The sequence below is a fragment of the Ambystoma mexicanum genome, chromosome 13 (genome assembly GCF_040938575.1).
Source record: "Ambystoma mexicanum isolate Mex_15411 chromosome 13, UKY_AmexF1_1, whole genome shotgun sequence".
In the NCBI taxonomy this organism is placed as follows: domain Eukaryota; kingdom Metazoa; phylum Chordata; class Amphibia; order Caudata; family Ambystomatidae; genus Ambystoma; species Ambystoma mexicanum.
The window spans coordinates 358,861,639-358,884,488 of record NC_090938.1 but is presented as its reverse complement, the minus strand read 5'-3'; the positions used below and the strand labels follow the sequence as shown (position 1 = coordinate 358,884,488).

The following is a 22,850-nucleotide window of genomic DNA, read 5'->3' as shown; positions in this document are numbered from 1 at the left end:
ATGCAGTAAATAGACAACATTATTCTTTGTAAGTTGATATTGTCTCCTGGATCCTACTCCAGTAACCCTTTTTCTACCTTTACAAATGTCTTCCGTAAGTGGTGCTCAGCAGAAAATGGAGTATAATAACAGTTGACATTTTTTATTTTCTGTTCTATTTTCAAAAACCCTCCGTAGCTGTATTTAAAGCGCAAACACCCCATAAATAACTTGCAATGAGTATTCCATGTCTAAAAGGCAGAGGAGCTGTCATACAACATTAACTGACAATCAAGGAAACCTTGAGGTGAACCAAAAAATGTCCAGAACATTTATTGGTTCAATAATTCAGTTTTGAGGTGAATTAGTAAAAAGTTCCAAAGTTGCTCCAGGTGAGGCTTGAACTCACAACCTCGGCATTGCTCACTGCATGTACTGCTGTATAAGTACCGCGCGCTAACCGATTGCGCCACTGGAGCTGCTGTGTTTTGGTTTTCGACATGAAACTACACCCACAAACACACACACAAGTGTACAAAAGCACCCACAAGCTCTGGCATTGTCTTTTTAGCTGACACCAAATTATGGGTGCCTTGTAGTGCCCATATTGTGCCACTGGAGCTTACCTTTTAGCCTGATATACACTTTGCCACTGATGTTCAGCCAATGGTGCAGTCAAATGTCCCTTCTACATTTTTGTCATGCTGCAGGCAGTGCCACTGGAGCCAGCATGATGCTCTTCCTCATATTCAACACGTGTCAATTGAAACACCTCCCAATGTCATCTTGGCGATGCCTATAAACACCCCAGGACTTTGATGAATTTTTCTCAACAGCAAGTGAGGCAGTTTTCCTGCAAACGGCTGGATGTACCTCAACAAGGAACGCATTGTGGTTCTATTTTGAAGATGTTTGTGTTATTACCTGTAAAGACTTGAATGCCTAAAATAATCCCTGTAGACGAGGTGGCCGAGTGGTTAAGGCGATGGACTGCTAATCTGCTGTACACGCGTGGTTTCGAATCCCACCTTTGTCGATTTTAACTTTTGAAATCTTTTTTAAACATCTGCATTGCTCTAAGCACCATTGCCATTGGCTTTCAAAGAACATACAGACAAAAGTGAAAATATGCATGTTAGTTGATTAAGAAGGACACAAACAAGGTTGTCGTGTTACTGGCAGGAATGCAATCTGCTGTGCTTGACTACCCTTTGAGCCAGAATCCGGATAGAAATTTAAAAAAGCAAAGGTAATATCCATATTGTCTCTCTGCTGCCATGTACATGTTTTTTTCAACTTTCACGCATCACATCTCCTCATTAGTCACCCTAAAATTGCACGGAATACGCACAAATTAGCTGCTCCTCAAAAAATCGGCCAGAAAAAAACAGGTCAAATCACAATCATATACATACATTCTCACACACCCTTCAAATATGTCTACCCAGTAAACATCATGTTGTGTGCTCGTTGTGTTGCTGTTATGCGTCGTAACCTGAGGGGCTCTGTAGCTCAGTGGCAGAGCACTGGTCTTGTAAACCAGGGGTCGTGAGTTCGATCCTCATCAGGGCCTCCAAATGGTAATTTTCTTGAACATTGTTGAATAGGAACTGATATTGCACATTGTACCTGTGCAACCTTTTACCAATGGATTCGGGCCTATAACAAAGCCACAAGCGCAAGGTGTCTGAATAGTCTGTGGGGAAGGTCGGCTTTCTGGACCTAATTTCTTCAAGAAAAAGACCTTGATAATTTTGTGATGACAGATGCAGATGATCACGGTGAAGCCCTTACTCTATTGAACAGTACAGCGGTTCTGGGTTGCACGCCTTTCTCTATTTTCAGGGACGTTGATGTGGCAAAATTTAATTGGAAAAGGGTTATTGCCATCACTCACTATTTAAATTCAATGACATCACAGGAAGCAGCAGCATCTGAACTTTGATCTTGGCTGGAAACGTTGAATGATGCCAAACACTGGGAAACTGGAGCTTGCGTTATGCTGGTTTTACTACTAATGGTGTGCCATACGGAAGCTCAAGCACCTTCCTCTGGATTAGTGTTGTGAACCCTCCAGGAGCTCTTGTTATATTTTTCTGAACTTCAACTTGATGTGTTTATCTATCAATGGCCGGGTAAGGAAGAACGAGTCAACGATCTTGTTTCTATTATGACAAACATGATCTATTTTTCACTGACTTTGCACCACCATTGTTTTATCTCTTCTTTAAGCATGGGATTCGAGCACCGTTCCCAAACAGACGAGGTGGCCGAGTGGTTGTGGTTAAGGCGATGGACTGCTAATCCATTGTGCTCTGCACGCGTGGGTTCGAATCCCACCTTCGTCGTATTTTTTCTTTATAGTCTGCATTTAAACATAGACCAAAGTCTTTCAACCTCCCTGTGAAAGACAGGAATGAGTACAGATATGGAAATAGAGATGTAAAAATAAGTTCATTGGTGCAGGCGGAGAATGAAATTAGTCAAAGACTTTCCTCGTAGGTTTCCATTCTTTACTATTATAGGAGCCAAAATCAGCGCAGTTAGTAAACTCCCAAGCTTACATCCCAAATTCTTTTTTCTTTTAGTTGTCTGCCTTTTACATGTTCCTTTTGCCATCATTCTGACCTGCTATCTAAACTCATGAACCTGTTCAGCATCCTACTCAATACATACATACCCGTAAAAGTACATACTCAAACGCATACCGACAATGTATCACCAACATAAGCACACACGCTTTCGCAAATCAGATGTATGATGACGTACTGAACACATGCAGAGATATACAGCCATTTTTACACAACCAGAAATTCATATACCTGGAGATCTACCTAGGTAAAACCCATGGTTTCTTTGCACTTTCTGTTGTTGGCTGTGAGCAAGCAGCAGGTGGCCTTGTAGCTCAGTGGCAGAGCACTGGTCTCGTAAACCAGGGGTCATGAGTTCAAACCTCATCAGGGCCTCGGGCGGATTATTTTCAAAAAGCACGGGGAAGAGAAGCCAGAGTTGCACCATCTACAGAGAACCTTTTATGACGGGATGCATCCTCATAATTGAAGTCTTCCACAGAAGGAGTGAAATAGAGTTCGAGAGGAAGGCCTAATGTTTTCAGGCAAAGACTGACAAAAACCTTGCAATGTCGCATGTAGCTGCTTTGGTGAAAAGACTGTTCAAGTTCACAATGCAACGGAGGGGTGTTCCCCATCTCCATACAATCATCTCTTTGATAATGTAAACGTGCCAGGCGTGTTGAAAGACAAAGACAGACACAACCGCACATACCAGTTGAAGAAAGACAGCCAGCAAACACATTTGTATAGAGGTAAGCAAGCCTCAATTAGAGATGTGAGTCCCTCCGTTTCTGCGGGAGTCCACAAGTTTAATAAAAAATGAACACATATCTTTCATGTTCTAATGATTACCAATCTTTCTGATTAGCTCTGCATAGCTCCAATGGCTATGTGTGTGTGTGTGTGTGTATGTGCCCGTGTGTGTAGGGGAAGGGGTCGGTAGATGTGTTCACGCAGAGCAAGTTGCATACATCGCCAACAGCCATTCTCTCCTGCTCCTGTGCATCCAGTTCGGAAGCGAACCCACCCAATTGTTCTATATGTCTGCTACCCTGACCGCATTCACACATCATTGGCTATTAGTATGCAGCTTGTGGGCGCTGTCAATGGGATATAAGCACCATTCCCCATGTCTGCAATAGCTAGACCAGATTCTGAGGTATGATGAGCAGGGGTCCAGGCACTTCGCCTGACAAACGCCGGGCTTAGCCCTGCCGGGCCTAGCCCTGAGGGGCCTAACTGGGCATGGCCCTGTGTAAGGTAGGGTGAGCAGGGGACCACTTGCAACTAACCTTCGGCACCAATCAGGCATGGAGAGGTCTGTGCAAATGCCCAGCCCTTTAGCAATCTCGATCTGCAAAACCTTCAACTCCTAATTCTCATGGCTCCCAGAAGCCCTAGCCCATATGCAAATGAGGCGAGTTCCTATCAGCATCCTTGTTCTGCTTGATTTTATCAAAGTGACTGCCTGATTAGTGAAAGGGTATTTATTCTCAGAGGTTTGCTTCAAAGGCGATAATGCAGTAAATAGACAACATTATTCTTTGTAAGTTGATATTGTCTCCTGGATCCTACTCCAGTAACCCTTTTTCTACCTTTACAAATGTCTTCCGTAAGTGGTGCTCAGCAGAAAATGGAGTATAATAACAGTTGACATTTTTTATTTTCTGTTCTATTTTCAAAAACCCTCCGTAGCTGTATTTAAAGCGCAAACACCCCATAAATAACTTGCAATGAGTATTCCATGTCTAAAAGGCAGAGGAGCTGTCATACAACATTAACTGACAATCAAGGAAACCTTGAGGTGAACCAAAAAATGTCCAGAACATTTATTGGTTCAATAATTCAGTTTTGAGGTGAATTAGTAAAAAGTTCCAAAGTTGCTCCAGGTGAGGCTTGAACTCACAACCTCGGCATTGCTCACTGCATGTACTGCTGTATAAGTACCGCGCGCTAACCGATTGCGCCACTGGAGCTGCTGTGTTTTGGTTTTCGACATGAAACTACACCCACAAACACACACACAAGTGTACAAAAGCACCCACAAGCTCTGGCATTGTCTTTTTAGCTGACACCAAATTATGGGTGCCTTGTAGTGCCCATATTGTGCCACTGGAGCTTACCTTTTAGCCTGATATACACTTTGCCACTGATGTTCAGCCAATGGTGCAGTCAAATGTCCCTTCTACATTTTTGTCATGCTGCAGGCAGTGCCACTGGAGCCAGCATGATGCTCTTCCTCATATTCAACACGTGTCAATTGAAACACCTCCCAATGTCATCTTGGCGATGCCTATAAACACCCCAGGACTTTGATGAATTTTTCTCAACAGCAAGTGAGGCAGTTTTCCTGCAAACGGCTGGATGTACCTCAACAAGGAACGCATTGTGGTTCTATTTTGAAGATGTTTGTGTTATTACCTGTAAAGACTTGAATGCCTAACATAATCCCTGTAGACGAGGTGGCCGAGTGGTTAAGGCGATGGACTGCTAATCTGCTGTACACGCGTGGTTTCGAATCCCACCTTTGTCGATTTTAACTTTTGAAATCTTTTTAAACATCTGCATTGCTCTAAGCAACATTGCCATTGGCTTTCAAAGAACATACAGACAAAAGTGAAAATATGCATGTTAGTTGATTAAGAAGGACACAAACAAGGTTGTCGTGTTACTGGCAGGAATGCAATCTGCTGTGCTTGACTACCCTTTGAGCCAGAATCCGGATAGAAATTTAAAAAAGCAAAGGTAATATCCATATTGTCTCTCTGCTGCCATGTACATGTTTTTTTCAACTTTCACGCATCACATCTCCTCATTAGTCACCCTAAAATTGCACGGAATACGCACAAATTAGCTGCTCCTCAAAAAATCGGCCAGAAAAAAACAGGTCAAATCACAATCATATACATACATTCTCACACACCCTTCAAATATGTCTACCCAGTAAACATCATGTTGTGTGCTCGTTGTGTTGCTGTTATGCGTCGTAACCTGAGGGGCTCTGTAGCTCAGTGGCAGAGCACTGGTCTTGTAAACCAGGGGTCGTGAGTTCGATCCTCATCAGGGCCTCCAAATGATAATTTTCTTGAACATTGTTGAATAGGAACTGATATTGCACATTGTACCTGTGCAACCTTTTACCAATGGATTCGGGCCTATAACAAAGCCACAAGCGCAAGGTGTCTGAATAGTCTGTGGGGAAGGTCGGCTTTCTGGACCTAATTTCTTCAAGAAAAAGACCTTGATAATTTTGTGATGACAGATGCAGATGATCACGGTGAAGCCCTTACTCTATTGAACAGTACAGCGGTTCTGGGTTGCACGCCTTTCTCTATTTTCAGGGACGTTGATGTGGCAAAATTTAATTGGAAAAGGGTTATTGCCATCACTCACTATTTAAATTCAATGACATCACAGGAAGCAGCAGCATCTGAACTTTGATCTTGGCTGGAAACGTTGAATGATGCCAAACACTGGGAAACTGGAGCTTGCGTTATGCTGGTTTTACTACTAATGGTGTGCCATACGGAAGCTCAAGCACCTTCCTCTGGATTAGTGTTGTGAACCCTCCAGGAGCTCTTGTTATATTTTTCTGAACTTCAACTTGATGTGTTTATCTATCAATGGCCGGGTAAGGAAGAACGAGTCAACGATCTTGTTTCTATTATGACAAACATGATCTATTTTTCACTGACTTTGCACCACCATTGTTTTATCTCTTCTTTAAGCATGGGATTCGAGCACCGTTCCCAAACAGACGAGGTGGCCGAGTGGTTAAGGCGATGGACTGCTAATCCATTGTGCTCTGCACGCGTGGGTTCGAATCCCACCTTCGTCGTATTTTTTCTTTATAGTCTGCATTTAAACATAGACCAAAGTCTTTCAACCTCCCTGTGAAAGACAGGAATGAGTACAGATATGGAAATAGAGATGTAAAAATAAGTTCATTGGTGCAGGCGGAGAATGAAATTAGTCAAAGACTTTCCTCGTAGGTTTCCATTCTTTACTATTATAGGAGCCAAAATCAGCGCAGTTAGTAAACTCCCAAGCTTACATCCCAAATTCTTTTTTCTTTTAGTTGTCTGCCTTTTACATGTTCCTTTTGCCATCATTCTGACCTGCTATCTAAACTCATGAACCTGTTCAGCATCCTACTCAATACATACATACCCGTAAAAGTACATACTCAAACGCATACCGACAATGTATCACCAACATAAGCACACACGCTTTCGCAAATCAGATGTATGATGACGTACTGAACACATGCAGAGATATACAGCCATTTTTACACAACCAGAAATTCATATACCTGGAGATCTACCTAGGTAAAAACCATGGTTTCTTTGCACTTTCTGTTGTTGGCTGTGAGCAAGCAGCAGGTGGCCTTGTAGCTCAGTGGCAGAGCACTGGTCTCGTAAACCAGGGGTCATGAGTTCAAACCTCATCAGGGCCTCGGGCGGATTATTTTCAAAAAGCACGGGGAAGAGAAGCCAGAGTTGCACCATCTACAGAGAACCTTTTATGACGGGATGCATCCTCATAATTGAAGTCTTCCACAGAAGGAGTGAAATAGAGTTCGAGAGGAAGGCCTAATGTTTTCAGGCAAAGACTGACAAAAACCTTGCAATGTCGCATGTAGCTGCTTTGGTGAAAAGACTGTTCAAGTTCACAATGCAACGGAGGGGTGTTCCCCATCTCCATACAATCATCTCTTTGATAATGTAAACGTGCCAGGCGTGTTGAAAGACAAAGACAGACACAACCGCACATACCAGTTGAAGAAAGACAGCCAGCAAACACATTTGTATAGAGGTAAGCAAGCCTCAATTAGAGATGTGAGTCCCTCCGTTTCTGCGGGAGTCCACAAGTTTAATAAAAAATGAACACATATCTTTCATGTTCTAATGATTACCAATCTTTCTGATTAGCTCTGCATAGCTCCAATGGCTATGTGTGTGTGTGTGTGTGTATGTGCCCGTGTGTGTAGGGGAAGGGGTCGGTAGATGTGTTCACGCAGAGCAAGTTGCATACATCGCCAACAGCCATTCTCTCCTGCTCCTGTGCATCCAGTTCGGAAGCGAACCCACCCAATTGTTCTATATGTCTGCTACCCTGACCGCATTCACACATCATTGGCTATTAGTATGCAGCTTGTGGGCGCTGTCAATGGGATATAAGCACCATTCCCCATGTCTGCAATAGCTAGACCAGATTCTGAGGTATGATGAGCAGGGGTCCAGGCACTTCGCCTGACAAACGCCGGGCTTAGCCCTGCCGGGCCTAGCCCTGAGGGGCCTAACTGGGCATGGCCCTGTGTAAGGTAGGGTGAGCAGGGGACCACTTGCAACTAACCTTCGGCACCAATCAGGCATGGAGAGGTCTGTGCAAATGCCCAGCCCTTTAGCAATCTCGATCTGCAAAACCTTCAACTCCTAATTCTCATGGCTCCCAGAAGCCCTAGCCCATATGCAAATGAGGCGAGTTCCTATCAGCATCCTTGTTCTGCTTGATTTTATCAAAGTGACTGCCTGATTAGTGAAAGGGTATTTATTCTCAGAGGTTTGCTTCAAAGGCGATAATGCAGTAAATAGACAACATTATTCTTTGTAAGTTGATATTGTCTCCTGGATCCTACTCCAGTAACCCTTTTTCTACCTTTACAAATTTCTTCCGTAAGTGGTGCTCAGCAGAAAATGGAGTATAATAACAGTTGACATTTTTTATTTTCTGTTCTATTTTCAAAAACCCTCCGTAGCTGTATTTAAAGCGCAAACACCCCATAAATAACTTGCAATGAGTATTCCATGTCTAAAAGGCAGAGGAGCTGTCATACAACATTAACTGACAATCAAGGAAACCTTGAGGTGAACCAAAAAATGTCCAGAACATTTATTGGTTCAATAATTCAGTTTTGAGGTGAATTAGTAAAAAGTTCCAAAGTTGCTCCAGGTGAGGCTTGAACTCACAACCTCGGCATTGCTCACTGCATGTACTGCTGTATAAGTACCGCGCGCTAACCGATTGCGCCACTGGAGCTGCTGTGTTTTGGGTTTCGACATGAAACTACACCCACAAACACACACACAAGTGTACAAAAGCACCCACAAGCTCTGGCATTGTCTTTTTAGCTGACACCAAATTATGGGTGCCTTGTAGTGCCCATATTGTGCCACTGGAGCTTACCTTTTAGCCTGATATACACTTTGCCACTGATGTTCAGCCAATGGTGCAGTCAAATGTCCCTTCTACATTTTTGTCATGCTGCAGGCAGTGCCACTGGAGCCAGCATGATGCTCTTCCTCATATTCAACACGTGTCAATTGAAACACCTCCCAATGTCATCTTGGCGATGCCTATAAACACCCCAGGACTTTGATGAATTTTTCTCAACAGCAAGTGAGGCAGTTTTCCTGCAAACGGCTGGATGTACCTCAACAAGGAACGCATTGTGGTTCTATTTTGAAGATGTTTGTGTTATTACCTGTAAAGACTTGAATGCCTAACATAATCCCTGTCGACGAGGTGGCCGAGTGGTTAAGGCGATGGACTGCTAATCTGCTGTACACGCGTGGTTTCGAATCCCACCTTTGTCGATTTTAACTTTTGAAATCTTTTTTAAACATCTGCATTGCTCTAAGCACCATTGCCATTGGCTTTCAAAGAACATACAGACAAAAGTGAAAATATGCATGTTAGTTGATTAAGAAGGACACAAACAAGGTTGTCGTGTTACTGGCAGGAATGCAATCTGCTGTGCTTGACTACCCTTTGAGCCAGAATCCGGATAGAAATTTAAAAAAGCAAAGGTAATATCCATATTGTCTCTCTGCTGCCATGTACATGTTTTTTTCAACTTTCACGCATCACATCTCCTCATTAGTCACCCTAAAATTGCACGGAATACGCACAAATTAGCTGCTCCTCAAAAAATCGGCCAGAAAAAAACAGGTCAAATCACAATCATATACATACATTCTCACACACCCTTCAAATATGTCTACCCAGTAAACATCATGTTGTGTGCTCGTTGTGTTGCTGTTATGCGTCGTAACCTGAGGGGCTCTGTAGCTCAGTGGCAGAGCACTGGTCTTGTAAACCAGGGGTCGTGAGTTCGATCCTCATCAGGGCCTCCAAATGGTAATTTTCTTGAACATTGTTGAATAGGAACTGATATTGCACATTGTACCTGTGCAACCTTTTACCAATGGATTCGGGCCTATAACAAAGCCACAAGCGCAAGGTGTCTGAATAGTCTGTGGGGAAGGTCGGCTTTCTGGACCTAATTTCTTCAAGAAAAAGACCTTGATAATTTTGTGATGACAGATGCAGATGATCACGGTGAAGCCCTTACTCTATTGAACAGTACAGCGGTTCTGGGTTGCACGCCTTTCTCTATTTTCAGGGACGTTGATGTGGCAAAATTTAATTGGAAAAGGGTTATTGCCATCACTCACTATTTAAATTCAATGACATCACAGGAAGCAGCAGCATCTGAACTTTGATCTTGGCTGGAAACGTTGAATGATGCCAAACACTGGGAAACTGGAGCTTGCGTTATGCTGGTTTTACTACTAATGGTGTGCCATACGGAAGCTCAAGCACCTTCCTCTGGATTAGTGTTGTGAACCCTCCAGGAGCTCTTGTTATATTTTTCTGAACTTCAACTTGATGTGTTTATCTATCAATGGCCGGGTAAGGAAGAACGAGTCAACGATCTTGTTTCTATTATGACAAACATGATCTATTTTTCACTGACTTTGCACCACCATTGTTTTATCTCTTCTTTAAGCATGGGATTCGAGCACCGTTCCCAAACAGACGAGGTGGCCGAGTGGTTGTGGTTAAGGCGATGGACTGCTAATCCATTGTGCTCTGCACGCGTGGGTTCGAATCCCACCTTCGTCGTATTTTTTCTTTATAGTCTGCATTTAAACATAGACCAAAGTCTTTCAACCTCCCTGTGAAAGACAGGAATGAGTACAGATATGGAAATAGAGATGTAAAAATAAGTTCATTGGTGCAGGCGGAGAATGAAATTAGTCAAAGACTTTCCTCGTAGGTTTCCATTCTTTACTATTATAGGAGCCAAAATCAGCGCAGTTAGTAAACTCCCAAGCTTACATCCCAAATTTTTTTTTCTTTTAGTTGTCTGCCTTTTACATGTTCCTTTTGCCATCATTCTGACCTGCTATCTAAACTCATGAACCTGTTCAGCATCCTACTCAATACATACATACCCGTAAAAGTACATACTCAAACGCATACCGACAATGTATCACCAACATAAGCACACACGCTTTCGCAAATCAGATGTATGATGACGTACTGAACACATGCAGAGATATACAGCCATTTTTACACAACCAGAAATTCATATACCTGGAGATCTACCTAGGTAAAAACCATGGTTTCTTTGCACTTTCTGTTGTTGGCTGTGAGCAAGCACCAGGTGGCCTTGTAGCTCAGTGGCAGAGCACTGGTCTCGTAAACCAGGGGTCATGAGTTCAAACCTCATCAGGGCCTCGGGCGGATTATTTTCAAAAAGCACGGGGAAGAGAAGCCAGAGTTGCACCATCTACAGAGAACCTTTTATGACGGGATGCATCCTCATAATTGAAGTCTTCCACAGAAGGAGTGAAATAGAGTTCGAGAGGAAGGCCTAATGTTTTCAGGCAAAGACTGACAAAAACCTTGCAATGTCGCATGTAGCTGCTTTGGTGAAAAGACTGTTCAAGTTCACAATGCAACGGAGGGGTGTTCCCCATCTCCATACAATCATCTCTTTGATAATGTAAACGTGCCAGGCGTGTTGAAAGACAAAGACAGACACAACCGCACATACCAGTTGAAGAAAGACAGCCAGCAAACACATTTGTATAGAGGTAAGCAAGCCTCAATTAGAGATGTGAGTCCCTCCGTTTCTGCGGGAGTCCACAAGTTTAATAAAAAATGAACACATATCTTTCATGTTCTAATGATTACCAATCTTTCTGATTAGCTCTGCATAGCTCCAATGGCTATGTGTGTGTGTGTGTGTGTATGTGCCCGTGTGTGTAGGGGAAGGGGTCGGTAGATGTGTTCACGCAGAGCAAGTTGCATACATCGCCAACAGCCATTCTCTCCTGCTCCTGTGCATCCAGTTCGGAAGCGAACCCACCCAATTGTTCTATATGTCTGCTACCCTGACCGCATTCACACATCATTGGCTATTAGTATGCAGCTTGTGGGCGCTGTCAATGGGATATAAGCACCATTCCCCATGTCTGCAATAGCTAGACCAGATTCTGAGGTATGATGAGCAGGGGTCCAGGCACTTCGCCTGACAAACGCCGGGCTTAGCCCTGCCGGGCCTAGCCCTTAGGGGCCTAACTGGGCATGGCCCTGTGTAAGGTAGGGTGAGCAGGGGACCACTTGCAACTAACCTTCGGCACCAATCAGGCATGGAGAGGTCTGTGCAAATGCCCAGCCCTTTAGCAATCTCGATCTGCAAAACCTTCAACTCCTAATTCTCATGGCTCCCAGAAGCCCTAGCCCATATGCAAATGAGGCGAGTTCCTATCAGCATCCTTGTTCTGCTTGATTTTATCAAAGTGACTGCCTGATTAGTGAAAGGGTATTTATTCTCAGAGGTTTGCTTCAAAGGCGATAATGCAGTAAATAGACAACATTATTCTTTGTAAGTTGATATTGTCTCCTGGATCCTACTCCAGTAACCCTTTTTCTACCTTTACAAATGTCTTCCGTAAGTGGTGCTCAGCAGAAAATGGAGTATAATAACAGTTGACATTTTTTATTTTCTGTTCTATTTTCAAAAACCCTCCGTAGCTGTATTTAAAGCGCAAACACCCCATAAATAACTTGCAATGAGTATTCCATGTCTAAAAGGCAGAGGAGCTGTCATACAACATTAACTGACAATCAAGGAAACCTTGAGGTGAACCAAAAAATGTCCAGAACATTTATTGGTTCAATAATTCAGTTTTGAGGTGAATTAGTAAAAAGTTCCAAAGTTGCTCCAGGTGAGGCTTGAACTCACTGGAGCTGCTGTGTTTTGGTTTTCGACATGAAACTACACCCACAAACACACACACAAGTGTACAAAAGCACCCACAAGCTCTGGCATTGTCTTTTTAGCTGACACCAAATTATGGGTGCCTTGTAGTGCCCATATTGTGCCACTGGAGCTTACCTTTTAGCCTGATATACACTTTGCCACTGATGTTCAGCCAATGGTGCAGTCAAATGTCCCTTCTACATTTTTGTCATGCTGCAGGCAGTGCCACTGGAGCCAGCATGATGCTCTTCCTCATATTCAACACGTGTCAATTGAAACACCTCCCAATGTCATCTTGGCGATGCCTATAAACACCCCAGGACTTTGATGAATTTTTCTCAACAGCAAGTGAGGCAGTTTTCCTGCAAACGGCTGGATGTACCTCAACAAGGAACGCATTGTGGTTCTATTTTGAAGATGTTTGTGTTATTACCTGTAAAGACTTGAATGCCTAACATAATCCCTGTAGACGAGGTGGCCGAGTGGTTAAGGCGATGGACTGCTAATCTGCTGTACACGCGTGGTTTCGAATCCCACCTTTGTCGATTTTAACTTTTGAAATCTTTTTTAAACATCTGCATTGCTCTAAGCACCATTGCCATTGGCTTTCAAAGAACATACAGACAAAAGTGAAAATATGCATGTTAGTTGATTAAGAAGGACACAAACAAGGTTGTCGTGTTACTGGCAGGAATGCAATCTGCTGTGCTTGACTACCCTTTGAGCCAGAATCCGGATAGAAATTTAAAAAAGCAAAGGTAATATCCATATTGTCTCTCTGCTGCCATGTACATGTTTTTTTCAACTTTCACGCATCACATCTCCTCATTAGTCACCCTAAAATTGCACGGAATACGCACAAATTAGCTGCTCCTCAAAAAATCGGCCAGAAAAAAACAGGTCAAATCACAATCATATACATACATTCTCACACACCCTTCAAATATGTCTACCCAGTAAACATCATGTTGTGTGCTCGTTGTGTTGCTGTTATGCGTCGTAACCTGAGGGGCTCTGTAGCTCAGTGGCAGAGCACTGGTCTTGTAAACCAGGGGTCGTGAGTTCGATCCTCATCAGGGCCTCCAAATGGTAATTTTCTTGAACATTGTTGAATAGGAACTGATATTGCACATTGTACCTGTGCAACCTTTTACCAATGGATTCGGGCCTATAACAAAGCCACAAGCGCAAGGTGTCTGAATAGTCTGTGGGGAAGGTCGGCTTTCTGGACCTAATTTCTTCAAGAAAAAGACCTTGATAATTTTGTGATGACAGATGCAGATGATCACGGTGAAGCCCTTACTCTATTGAACAGTACAGCGGTTCTGGGTTGCACGCCTTTCTCTATTTTCAGGGACGTTGATGTGGCAAAATTTAATTGGAAAAGGGTTATTGCCATCACTCACTATTTAAATTCAATGACATCACAGGAAGCAGCAGCATCTGAACTTTGATCTTGGCTGGAAACGTTGAATGATGCCAAACACTGGGAAACTGGAGCTTGCGTTATGCTGGTTTTACTACTAATGGTGTGCCATACGGAAGCTCAAGCACCTTCCTCTGGATTAGTGTTGTGAACCCTCCAGGAGCTCTTGTTATATTTTTCTGAACTTCAACTTGATGTGTTTATCTATCAATGGCCGGGTAAGGAAGAACGAGTCAACGATCTTGTTTCTATTATGACAAACATGATCTATTTTTCACTGACTTTGCACCACCATTGTTTTATCTCTTCTTTAAGCATGGGATTCGAGCACCGTTCCCAAACAGACGAGGTGGCCGAGTGGTTAAGGCGATGGACTGCTAATCCATTGTGCTCTGCACGCGTGGGTTCGAATCCCACCTTCGTCGTATTTTTTCTTTATAGTCTGCATTTAAACATAGACCAAAGTCTTTCAACCTCCCTGTGAAAGACAGGAATGAGTACAGATATGGAAATAGAGATGTAAAAATAAGTTCATTGGTGCAGGCGGAGAATGAAATTAGTCAAAGACTTTCCTCGTAGGTTTCCATTCTTTACTATTATAGGAGCCAAAATCAGCGCAGTTAGTAAACTCCCAAGCTTACATCCCAAATTCTTTTTTCTTTTAGTTGTCTGCCTTTTACATGTTCCTTTTGCCATCATTCTGACCTGCTATCTAAACTCATGAACCTGTTCAGCATCCTACTCAATACATACATACCCGTAAAAGTACATACTCAAACGCATACCGACAATGTATCACCAACATAAGCACACACGCTTTCGCAAATCAGATGTATGATGACGTACTGAACACATGCAGAGATATACAGCCATTTTTACACAACCAGAAATTCATATACCTGGAGATCTACCTAGGTAAAAACCATGGTTTCTTTGCACTTTCTGTTGTTGGCTGTGAGCAAGCAGCAGGTGGCCTTGTAGCTCAGTGGCAGAGCACTGGTCTCGTAAACCAGGGGTCATGAGTTCAAACCTCATCAGGGCCTCGGGCGGATTATTTTCAAAAAGCACGGGGAAGAGAAGCCAGAGTTGCACCATCTACAGAGAACCTTTTATGACGGGATGCATCCTCATAATTGAAGTCTTCCACAGAAGGAGTGAAATAGAGTTCGAGAGGAAGGCCTAATGTTTTCAGGCAAAGACTGACAAAAACCTTGCAATGTCGCATGTAGCTGCTTTGGTGAAAAGACTGTTCAAGTTCACAATGCAACGGAGGGGTGTTCCCCATCTCCATACAATCATCTCTTTGATAATGTAAACGTGCCAGGCGTGTTGAAAGACAAAGACAGACACAACCGCACATACCAGTTGAAGAAAGACAGCCAGCAAACACATTTGTATAGAGGTAAGCAAGCCTCAATTAGAGATGTGAGTCCCTCCGTTTCTGCGGGAGTCCACAAGTTTAATAAAAAATGAACACATATCTTTCATGTTCTAATGATTACCAATCTTTCTGATTAGCTCTGCATAGCTCCAATGGCTATGTGTGTGTGTGTGTGTGTATGTGCCCGTGTGTGTAGGGGAAGGGGTCGGTAGATGTGTTCACGCAGAGCAAGTTGCATACATCGCCAACAGCCATTCTCTCCTGCTCCTGTGCATCCAGTTCGGAAGCGAACCCACCCAATTGTTCTATATGTCTGCTACCCTGACCGCATTCACACATCATTGGCTATTAGTATGCAGCTTGTGGGCGCTGTCAATGGGATATAAGCACCATTCCCCATGTCTGCAATAGCTAGACCAGATTCTGAGGTATGATGAGCAGGGGTCCAGGCACTTCGCCTGACAAACGCCGGGCTTAGCCCTGCCGGGCCTAGCCCTGAGGGGCCTAACTGGGCATGGCCCTGTGTAAGGTAGGGTGAGCAGGGGACCACTTGCAACTAACCTTCGGCACCAATCAGGCATGGAGAGGTCTGTGCAAATGCCCAGCCCTTTAGCAATCTCGATCTGCAAAACCTTCAACTCCTAATTCTCATGGCTCCCAGAAGCCCTAGCCCATATGCAAATGAGGCGAGTTCCTATCAGCATCCTTGTTCTGCTTGATTTTATCAAAGTGACTGCCTGATTAGTGAAAGGGTATTTATTCTCAGAGGTTTGCTTCAAAGGCGATAATGCAGTAAATAGACAACATTATTCTTTGTAAGTTGATATTGTCTCCTGGATCCTACTCCAGTAACCCTTTTTCTACCTTTACAAATGTCTTCCGTAAGTGGTGCTCAGCAGAAAATGGAGTATAATAACAGTTGACATTTTTTATTTTCTGTTCTATTTTCAAAAACCCTCCGTAGCTGTATTTAAAGCGCAAACACCCCATAAATAACTTGCAATGAGTATTCCATGTCTAAAAGGCAGAGGAGCTGTCATACAACATTAACTGACAATCAAGGAAACCTTGAGGTGAACCAAAAAATGTCCAGAACATTTATTGGTTCAATAATTCAGTTTTGAGGTGAATTAGTAAAAAGTTCCAAAGTTGCTCCAGGTGAGGCTTGAACTCACAACCTCGGCATTGCTCACTGCATGTACTGCTGTATAAGTACCGCGCGCTAACCGATTGCGCCACTGGAGCTGCTGTGTTTTGGTTTTCGACATGAAACTACACCCACAAACACACACACAAGTGTACAAAAGCACCCACAAGCTCTGGCATTGTCTTTTTAGCTGACAACAAATTATGGGTGCCTTGTAGTGCCCATATTGTGCCACTGGAGCTTACCTTTTAGCCTGATATACACTTTGCCACTGATGTTCAGCCAATGGTGCAGTCAAATGTCCCTTCTACATTTTTGTCATGCTGCAGGCAGTGCCACTGGAGCCAGCATGATGCTCTTCCTCATATTCAACACGTGTCAATTGAAACACCTCCCAATGTCATCTTGGCGATGCCTATAAACACCCCAGGACTTTGATGAATTTTTCTCAACAGCAAGTGAGGCAGTTTTCCTGCAAACGGCTGGATGTACCTCAACAAGGAACGCATTGTGGTTCTATTTTGAAGATGTTTGTGTTATTACCTGTAAAGACTTGAATGCCTAACATAATCCCTGTAGACGAGGTGGCCGAGTGGTTAAGGCGATGGACTGCTAATCTGCTGTACACGCGTGGTTTCGAATCCCACCTTTGTCGATTTTAACTTTTGAAATCTTTTTTAAACATCTGCATTGCTCTAAGCACCATTGCCATTGGCTTTCAAAGAACATACAGACAAAAGTGAAAATATGCATGTTAGTTGATTAAGAAGGACACAAACAAGGTTGTCGTGTTACTGGCAGGAATGCAATCTGCTGTGCTTGACTACCCTTTGAGCCAGAATCCGGATAGAAATTTAAAAAAGCAAAGGTAATATCCATATTGTCTCTCTGCTGCCATGTACATGTTTTTTTCAACTTTCACGCATCACATCTCCTCATTAGTCACCCTAAAATTGCACGGAATACGCACAAATTAGCTGCTCCTCAAAAAATCGGCCAGAAAAAAACAGGTCAAATCACAATCATATACATACATTCTCACACACCCTTCAAATATGTCTACCCAGTAAACATCATGTTGTGTGCTCGTTGTGTTGCTGTTATGCGTCGTAACCTGAGGGGCTCTGTAGCTCAGTGGCAGAGCACTGGTCTTGTAAACCAGGGGTCTAGAGTTCGATCCTCATCAGGGCCTCCAAATGGTAATTTTCTTGAACATTGTTGAATAGGAACTGATATTGCACATTGTACCTGTGCAACCTTTTATCAATGGATTCGGGCCTATAACAAAGCCACAAGCGCAAGGTGTCTGAATAGTCTGTGGGGAAGGTCGGCTTTCTGGACCTAATTTCTTCAAGAAAAAGACCTTGATAATTTTGTGATGACAGATGCAGATGATCACGGTGAAGCCCTTACTCTATTGAACAGTACAGCGGTTCTGGGTTGCACGCCTTTCTCTATTTTCAGGGACGTTGATGTGGCAAAATTTAATTGGAAAAGGGTTATTGCCATCACTCACTATTTAAATTCAATGACATCACAGGAAGCAGCAGCATCTGAACTTTGATCTTGGCTGGAAACGTTGAATGATGCCAAACACTGGGAAACTGGAGCTTGCGTTATGCTGGTTTTACTACTAATGGTGTGCCATACGGAAGCTCAAGCACCTTCCTCTGGATTAGTGTTGTGAACCCTCCAGGAGCTCTTGTTATATTTTTCTGAACTTCAACTTGATGTGTTTATCTATCAATGGCCGGGTAAGGAAGAACGAGTCAACGATCTTGTTTCTATTATGACAAACATGATCTATTTTTCACTGACTTTGCACCACCATTGTTTTATCTCTTCTTTAAGCATGGGATTCGAGCACTGTTCCCAAACAGACGAGGTGGCCGAGTGGTTAAGGCGATGGACTGCTAATCCATTGTGCTCTGCACGCGTGGGTTCGAATCCCACCTTCGTCGTATTTTTTCTTTATAGTCTGCATTTAAACATAGACCAAAGTCTTTCAACCTCCCTGTGAAAGACAGGAATGAGTACAGATATGGAAATAGAGATGTAAAAATAAGTTCATTGGTGCAGGCGGAGAATGAAATTAGTCAAAGACTTTCCTCGTAGGTTTCCATTCTTTACTATTATAGGAGCCAAAATCAGCGCAGTTAGTAAACTCCCAAGCTTACATCCCAAATTCTTTTTTCTTTTAGTTGTCTGCCTTTTACATGTTCCTTTTGCCATCATTCTGACCTGCTATCTAAACTCATGAACCTGTTCAGCATCCTACTCAATACATACATACCCGTAAAAGTACATACTCAAACGCATACCGACAATGTATCACCAACATAAGCACACACGCTTTCGCAAATCAGATGTATGATGACGTACTGAACACATGCAGAGATATACAGCCATTTTTACACAACCAGAAATTCATATACCTGGAGATCTACCTAGGTAAAAACCATGCTTTCTTTGCACTTTCTGTTGTTGGCTGTGAGCAAGCAGCAGGTGGCCTTGTAGCTCAGTGGCAGAGCACTGGTCTCGTAAACCAGGGGTCATGAGTTCAAACCTCATCAGGGCCTCGGGCGGATTATTTTCAAAAAGCACGGGGAAGAGAAGCCAGAGTTGCACCATCTACAGAGAACCTTTTATGACGGGATGCATCCTCATAATTGAAGTCTTCCACAGAAGGAGTGAAATAGAGTTCGAGAGGAAGGCCTAATGTTTTCAGGCAAAGACTGACAAAAACCTTGCAATGTCGCATGTAGCTGCTTTGGTGAAAAGACTGTTCAAGTTCACAATGCAACGGAGGGGTGTTCCCCATCTCCATACAATCATCTCTTTGATAATGTAAACGTGCCAGGCGTGTTGAAAGACAAAGACAGACACAACCGCACATACCAGTTGAAGAAAGACAGCCAGCAAACACATTTGTATAGAGGTAAGCAAGCCTCAATTAGAGATGTGAGTCCCTCCGTTTCTGCGGGAGTCCACAAGTTTAATAAAAAATGAACACATATCTTTCATGTTCTAATGATTACCAATCTTTCTGATTAGCTCTGCATAGCTCCAATGGCTATGTGTGTGTGTGTGTGTGTATGAGTTTGTGTTACTATCCTTGTGGGGACTTGGGTGTGTAAACATGCACACGCTGTGGGGACTTGATTTCACTGTGGGGACCTAAACCCAAGTCCCCACATGGTAATATGTCCCAAATGACTTAAAATGGCCTAAAAGACATATGTGCCAATTTTTACAACTTTTGAAAAAATGGGCTTGTGGGGACCTGTGTTTATTTTGGTGTGTGGATTTTTTTCTCAGCTCTGCCCCCATAGGCTGGATGTGGTATTGCAGTCATCAACACTCGGACAGGAATTTAAACACACTTCATAAATCTGATGCCCTACATGCTTAGGCAACAGGCAGCAGATTCATGGGAACCATTTATAAACACTCAAAATTGTGTTTTAATGGCCTAAACTCTTTCCTCGTTGTGTTTAAATGGAAAATAAATGAAATAAAGCAGGGTGTTTTGCATTTTGTATGTTTACAGACTTTCATAAAAAATCAATACTTAACGGAAGTATTTCCTTATTGCACAACACATTTCCAGATTCAATTTAAGCACCGGCTTCTTTTGGAACAAACCAATCAAAATGTGACTTTACTTCCTTATGTTTCTGTAAATATGTTGAAGTCCCCACAGAGGTGGTGCGTGATTATATTGAATTTCACACTGTGAAGATCTTACACATATTGTGTGCAATGATGCCATCTTGCCTTTAGTATGATATGTGAATTAGTTGAATGTTAGCTTGACATTTATTTCACAGGGTTGATGTTTATTTGATACCAATTGGATCTCATTACAAGTTCAGTGGTAAGGGGAAAAAGTGGCAGTAACGGAATTCCTGCCACTTTACCTATCTGCTGTTATAATGGTTTTTGAAAATGGATGCTAATTCTTCTGGTGGAATTAACCCTGTAGATACTAGCACCAGAGGAATAAACATTTAAAACCAGAAATAATTCCACCAGGGCTAAATCCACTGGAGGAATTAGTGCCGGAAACAAAAATGCTAATTCCATCGTATGATCAGGTTGAAATACTGGACTAAACACTACCATAAATAGTAGCTAATTGAACCAAAAACAAAAGGTGAAGGTAAATGCATTCAGGTGATGGAAATGAAGCCACATGCGCACCCAATTGGCCATGAAAGGGTATGTGAGGCCCATACCTCCTCCAGAGACATTTTCCAAGACAATGCAGCAACTATATGCAGCCACTAGACATAGCAAACCCCAGGCTCTAAGAGTTCCTTCTGTACATTAAGCTGAAGAGGCATTCACAGCTGCATCACAGAGTACAACCAGCACACATTTACAGGAAACACCTTGCAAGGATAGCAACCATTCCTTGGGTTAAGCAATCTCCCTGGGTACTGCCTGATGAACAGCTGATAACAATTTAGCGCCTTAACAGAGGGACGTCGGCTGAGCTACTCTCCCTGATAAAGGCAAATCTGCAAAGAATGATCAACACAAGAACAGCCATCCTGCCATTGCTGAATCTTTTGTCAGTGCTGTACGTTTTCAGAACAAGCACCTTCCAGCACATTATGAGCATGCAGCATGGCATGTTGCAGCCCATGTTTTCAATTGTGCTTGCCCAGGTTCTGGACACTGTAGAGGAGCAGCTGAATGCCTCTGCAGGATGTCCCGCCCTCCTACTGCCTGTATTTTGGGAGGCTGAAACTGCACCATGGTTGACGCCAATAGTTGTGACCATACCGCGTAGAGTATTTGAGAAAATTTAAGAAAGCCATACCTGATGTGCCCCCATAGAGATGACAATCTCTTGGAAGAGATTCCTGAAGGAATATGAAGATGAAAGAAGGAGAAGCTGGTGACATCACAAGAAGTGAGATTGACGCACTGAGAAGAGTGGCTGAAGAAGAGGATGTATGGACCTTATAGAAATTGATGACGAAATATGGAATTGCATGAACATCATTATGCAGAAATTAAGATTGCACGCGTAAAGAGCACTGCAGAAAATGCAAGCCGTTTAATACTGTGGAAATGCATAAACGCAAGTAGAACAAACAATCTTAGAAGCTATCTATACGTAGTGAATAGGCTGCAGGCAAAGCCATCTTTATATAGTGTGTGGACATCAGTGTCACAATTTTAGTAAGTTCAAATCCACAGAGAAAGAAGGATTGAGAGATGTTTGTGTCGCAGCACAGAATCAGCTGGAGATCACAGACTTGAAGGGTGAAGCTGTTTGGCCTGGTGTCAAAGCTGAAGCAGCCGAGAACTGGTTATCTATCCATGAAGAACAGAAACCGTGAGACTTTGAATCATCTCGTGTTAAGGTGCAAAGAAGGAACACCATGAGTGCCAAGTTTATTAAAGACAATGAAATGCTTCAAAACAGGCCGCAATACGGGCTCTTGTCACGTAAACGAAGGATGTAAATAGGAGTTGGGCAAAGACCAGAACTGTGATAAGCGTGTGCCTGTACTCCCTTTTATTCCCAAGAGAAGAGAATCTCCTGCAAGGCCAAGTTCAAGGGCAGTCTGCATGGCAGAAGGCATGGGCGATGAGAGATGAGGGGCTAATTGGGTGGGAAGCAAAAGTCATGCCCACCTCCCGGCACCTGGGAATGAATTTATGTGCTGCTAAGGAGCCGAATGTTCCAGACATGGTAAAAGCGTGCCAACTAGTTATAGCGGGCCCTATAGCAAAGGGCTTTATAGGAGCCAATAGTATTATGTGTACTTAAGTGTTGAAGATGACTTGCACTAGGGGTGGGCATAAGTTGTCCACCTGACTATAGAGACCCAATCACAACCTGTTCCTATATAGAAAGTATACTTAGATGTTCCCCTTGACCCAAACACAACACCGCCATAGGTTTCTTTTATTTGCTACATAGTATGACATCAATATGATGGATTTTCAGTACTTAAGTGTATTTATACGTGATTTGCATTGAGAGCTCGAGCAAATGTCCGTTGATGTCCATTGTAACTCCCCATTTTAGACAATTGATATTAAAACAGTTGCATGAGACGTTTTGCCATCTACCTGAGTCGGTCTGATTATTTGGTGCAAGAGTTATTCTGCATCCCTTCCATGCATGACATGTTACTGATTAAGGACCTTGAGTTCACACACTCATGCAGTATGCAATCGAGTACATCTCCCTGCCCATCACCCATGCACAGGTAAAGGCAACAAAGGCACAGTTGTTTATGACATCCCACTTCCCCAACATACTG

At 43.0% G+C, this 22,850-nt stretch overlaps 19 non-coding genes across 19 annotated transcripts; 15 read left to right on the top strand and 4 right to left on the bottom strand.

The window, feature by feature from the left end:
- Positions 1-363: 363 nt before the first annotated feature.
- TRNAI-UAU (transfer RNA isoleucine (anticodon UAU)) lies at positions 364-458 on the bottom strand. Its single transcript has 2 exons — positions 421-458; positions 364-399 (listed from the first exon to the last, which is right to left on the bottom strand). It is a non-coding gene; the product is annotated as a tRNA-Ile (tRNA).
- A 1,022-nt stretch (positions 459-1,480) lies between these two features.
- TRNAT-UGU (transfer RNA threonine (anticodon UGU)) lies at positions 1,481-1,552 on the top strand. The gene has a single exon. It is a non-coding gene; the product is annotated as a tRNA-Thr (tRNA).
- Positions 1,553-2,239: 687 nt separating this feature from the next.
- On the top strand, positions 2,240-2,327 carry TRNAS-GCU (transfer RNA serine (anticodon GCU)). The gene has a single exon. It is a non-coding gene; the product is annotated as a tRNA-Ser (tRNA).
- A 546-nt stretch (positions 2,328-2,873) lies between these two features.
- Positions 2,874-2,945, top strand: TRNAT-CGU (transfer RNA threonine (anticodon CGU)). The gene has a single exon. It is a non-coding gene; the product is annotated as a tRNA-Thr (tRNA).
- Positions 2,946-4,433: 1,488 nt separating this feature from the next.
- On the bottom strand, positions 4,434-4,528 carry TRNAI-UAU (transfer RNA isoleucine (anticodon UAU)). The gene is made up of 2 exons: positions 4,491-4,528; positions 4,434-4,469 (listed from the first exon to the last, which is right to left on the bottom strand). It is a non-coding gene; the product is annotated as a tRNA-Ile (tRNA).
- Positions 4,529-5,549: 1,021 nt separating this feature from the next.
- Positions 5,550-5,621, top strand: TRNAT-UGU (transfer RNA threonine (anticodon UGU)). Its single transcript has one exon. It is a non-coding gene; the product is annotated as a tRNA-Thr (tRNA).
- Positions 5,622-6,308: 687 nt separating this feature from the next.
- TRNAS-GCU (transfer RNA serine (anticodon GCU)) lies at positions 6,309-6,390 on the top strand. Its single transcript has one exon. It is a non-coding gene; the product is annotated as a tRNA-Ser (tRNA).
- A 546-nt stretch (positions 6,391-6,936) lies between these two features.
- On the top strand, positions 6,937-7,008 carry TRNAT-CGU (transfer RNA threonine (anticodon CGU)). Its single transcript has one exon. It is a non-coding gene; the product is annotated as a tRNA-Thr (tRNA).
- A 1,488-nt stretch (positions 7,009-8,496) lies between these two features.
- Positions 8,497-8,591, bottom strand: TRNAI-UAU (transfer RNA isoleucine (anticodon UAU)). The gene is made up of 2 exons: positions 8,554-8,591; positions 8,497-8,532 (listed from the first exon to the last, which is right to left on the bottom strand). It is a non-coding gene; the product is annotated as a tRNA-Ile (tRNA).
- Positions 8,592-9,613: 1,022 nt separating this feature from the next.
- TRNAT-UGU (transfer RNA threonine (anticodon UGU)) lies at positions 9,614-9,685 on the top strand. The gene has a single exon. It is a non-coding gene; the product is annotated as a tRNA-Thr (tRNA).
- A 687-nt stretch (positions 9,686-10,372) lies between these two features.
- Positions 10,373-10,460, top strand: TRNAS-GCU (transfer RNA serine (anticodon GCU)). Its single transcript has one exon. It is a non-coding gene; the product is annotated as a tRNA-Ser (tRNA).
- A 546-nt stretch (positions 10,461-11,006) lies between these two features.
- TRNAT-CGU (transfer RNA threonine (anticodon CGU)) lies at positions 11,007-11,078 on the top strand. Its single transcript has one exon. It is a non-coding gene; the product is annotated as a tRNA-Thr (tRNA).
- Positions 11,079-13,619: 2,541 nt separating this feature from the next.
- On the top strand, positions 13,620-13,691 carry TRNAT-UGU (transfer RNA threonine (anticodon UGU)). The gene has a single exon. It is a non-coding gene; the product is annotated as a tRNA-Thr (tRNA).
- Positions 13,692-14,378: 687 nt separating this feature from the next.
- On the top strand, positions 14,379-14,460 carry TRNAS-GCU (transfer RNA serine (anticodon GCU)). The gene has a single exon. It is a non-coding gene; the product is annotated as a tRNA-Ser (tRNA).
- A 546-nt stretch (positions 14,461-15,006) lies between these two features.
- On the top strand, positions 15,007-15,078 carry TRNAT-CGU (transfer RNA threonine (anticodon CGU)). Its single transcript has one exon. It is a non-coding gene; the product is annotated as a tRNA-Thr (tRNA).
- A 1,488-nt stretch (positions 15,079-16,566) lies between these two features.
- Positions 16,567-16,661, bottom strand: TRNAI-UAU (transfer RNA isoleucine (anticodon UAU)). The gene is made up of 2 exons: positions 16,624-16,661; positions 16,567-16,602 (listed from the first exon to the last, which is right to left on the bottom strand). It is a non-coding gene; the product is annotated as a tRNA-Ile (tRNA).
- A 1,022-nt stretch (positions 16,662-17,683) lies between these two features.
- TRNAT-UGU (transfer RNA threonine (anticodon UGU)) lies at positions 17,684-17,755 on the top strand. The gene has a single exon. It is a non-coding gene; the product is annotated as a tRNA-Thr (tRNA).
- Positions 17,756-18,442: 687 nt separating this feature from the next.
- On the top strand, positions 18,443-18,524 carry TRNAS-GCU (transfer RNA serine (anticodon GCU)). The gene has a single exon. It is a non-coding gene; the product is annotated as a tRNA-Ser (tRNA).
- A 546-nt stretch (positions 18,525-19,070) lies between these two features.
- On the top strand, positions 19,071-19,142 carry TRNAT-CGU (transfer RNA threonine (anticodon CGU)). Its single transcript has one exon. It is a non-coding gene; the product is annotated as a tRNA-Thr (tRNA).
- The last annotated feature ends 3,708 nt before the right edge of the window (positions 19,143-22,850 follow it).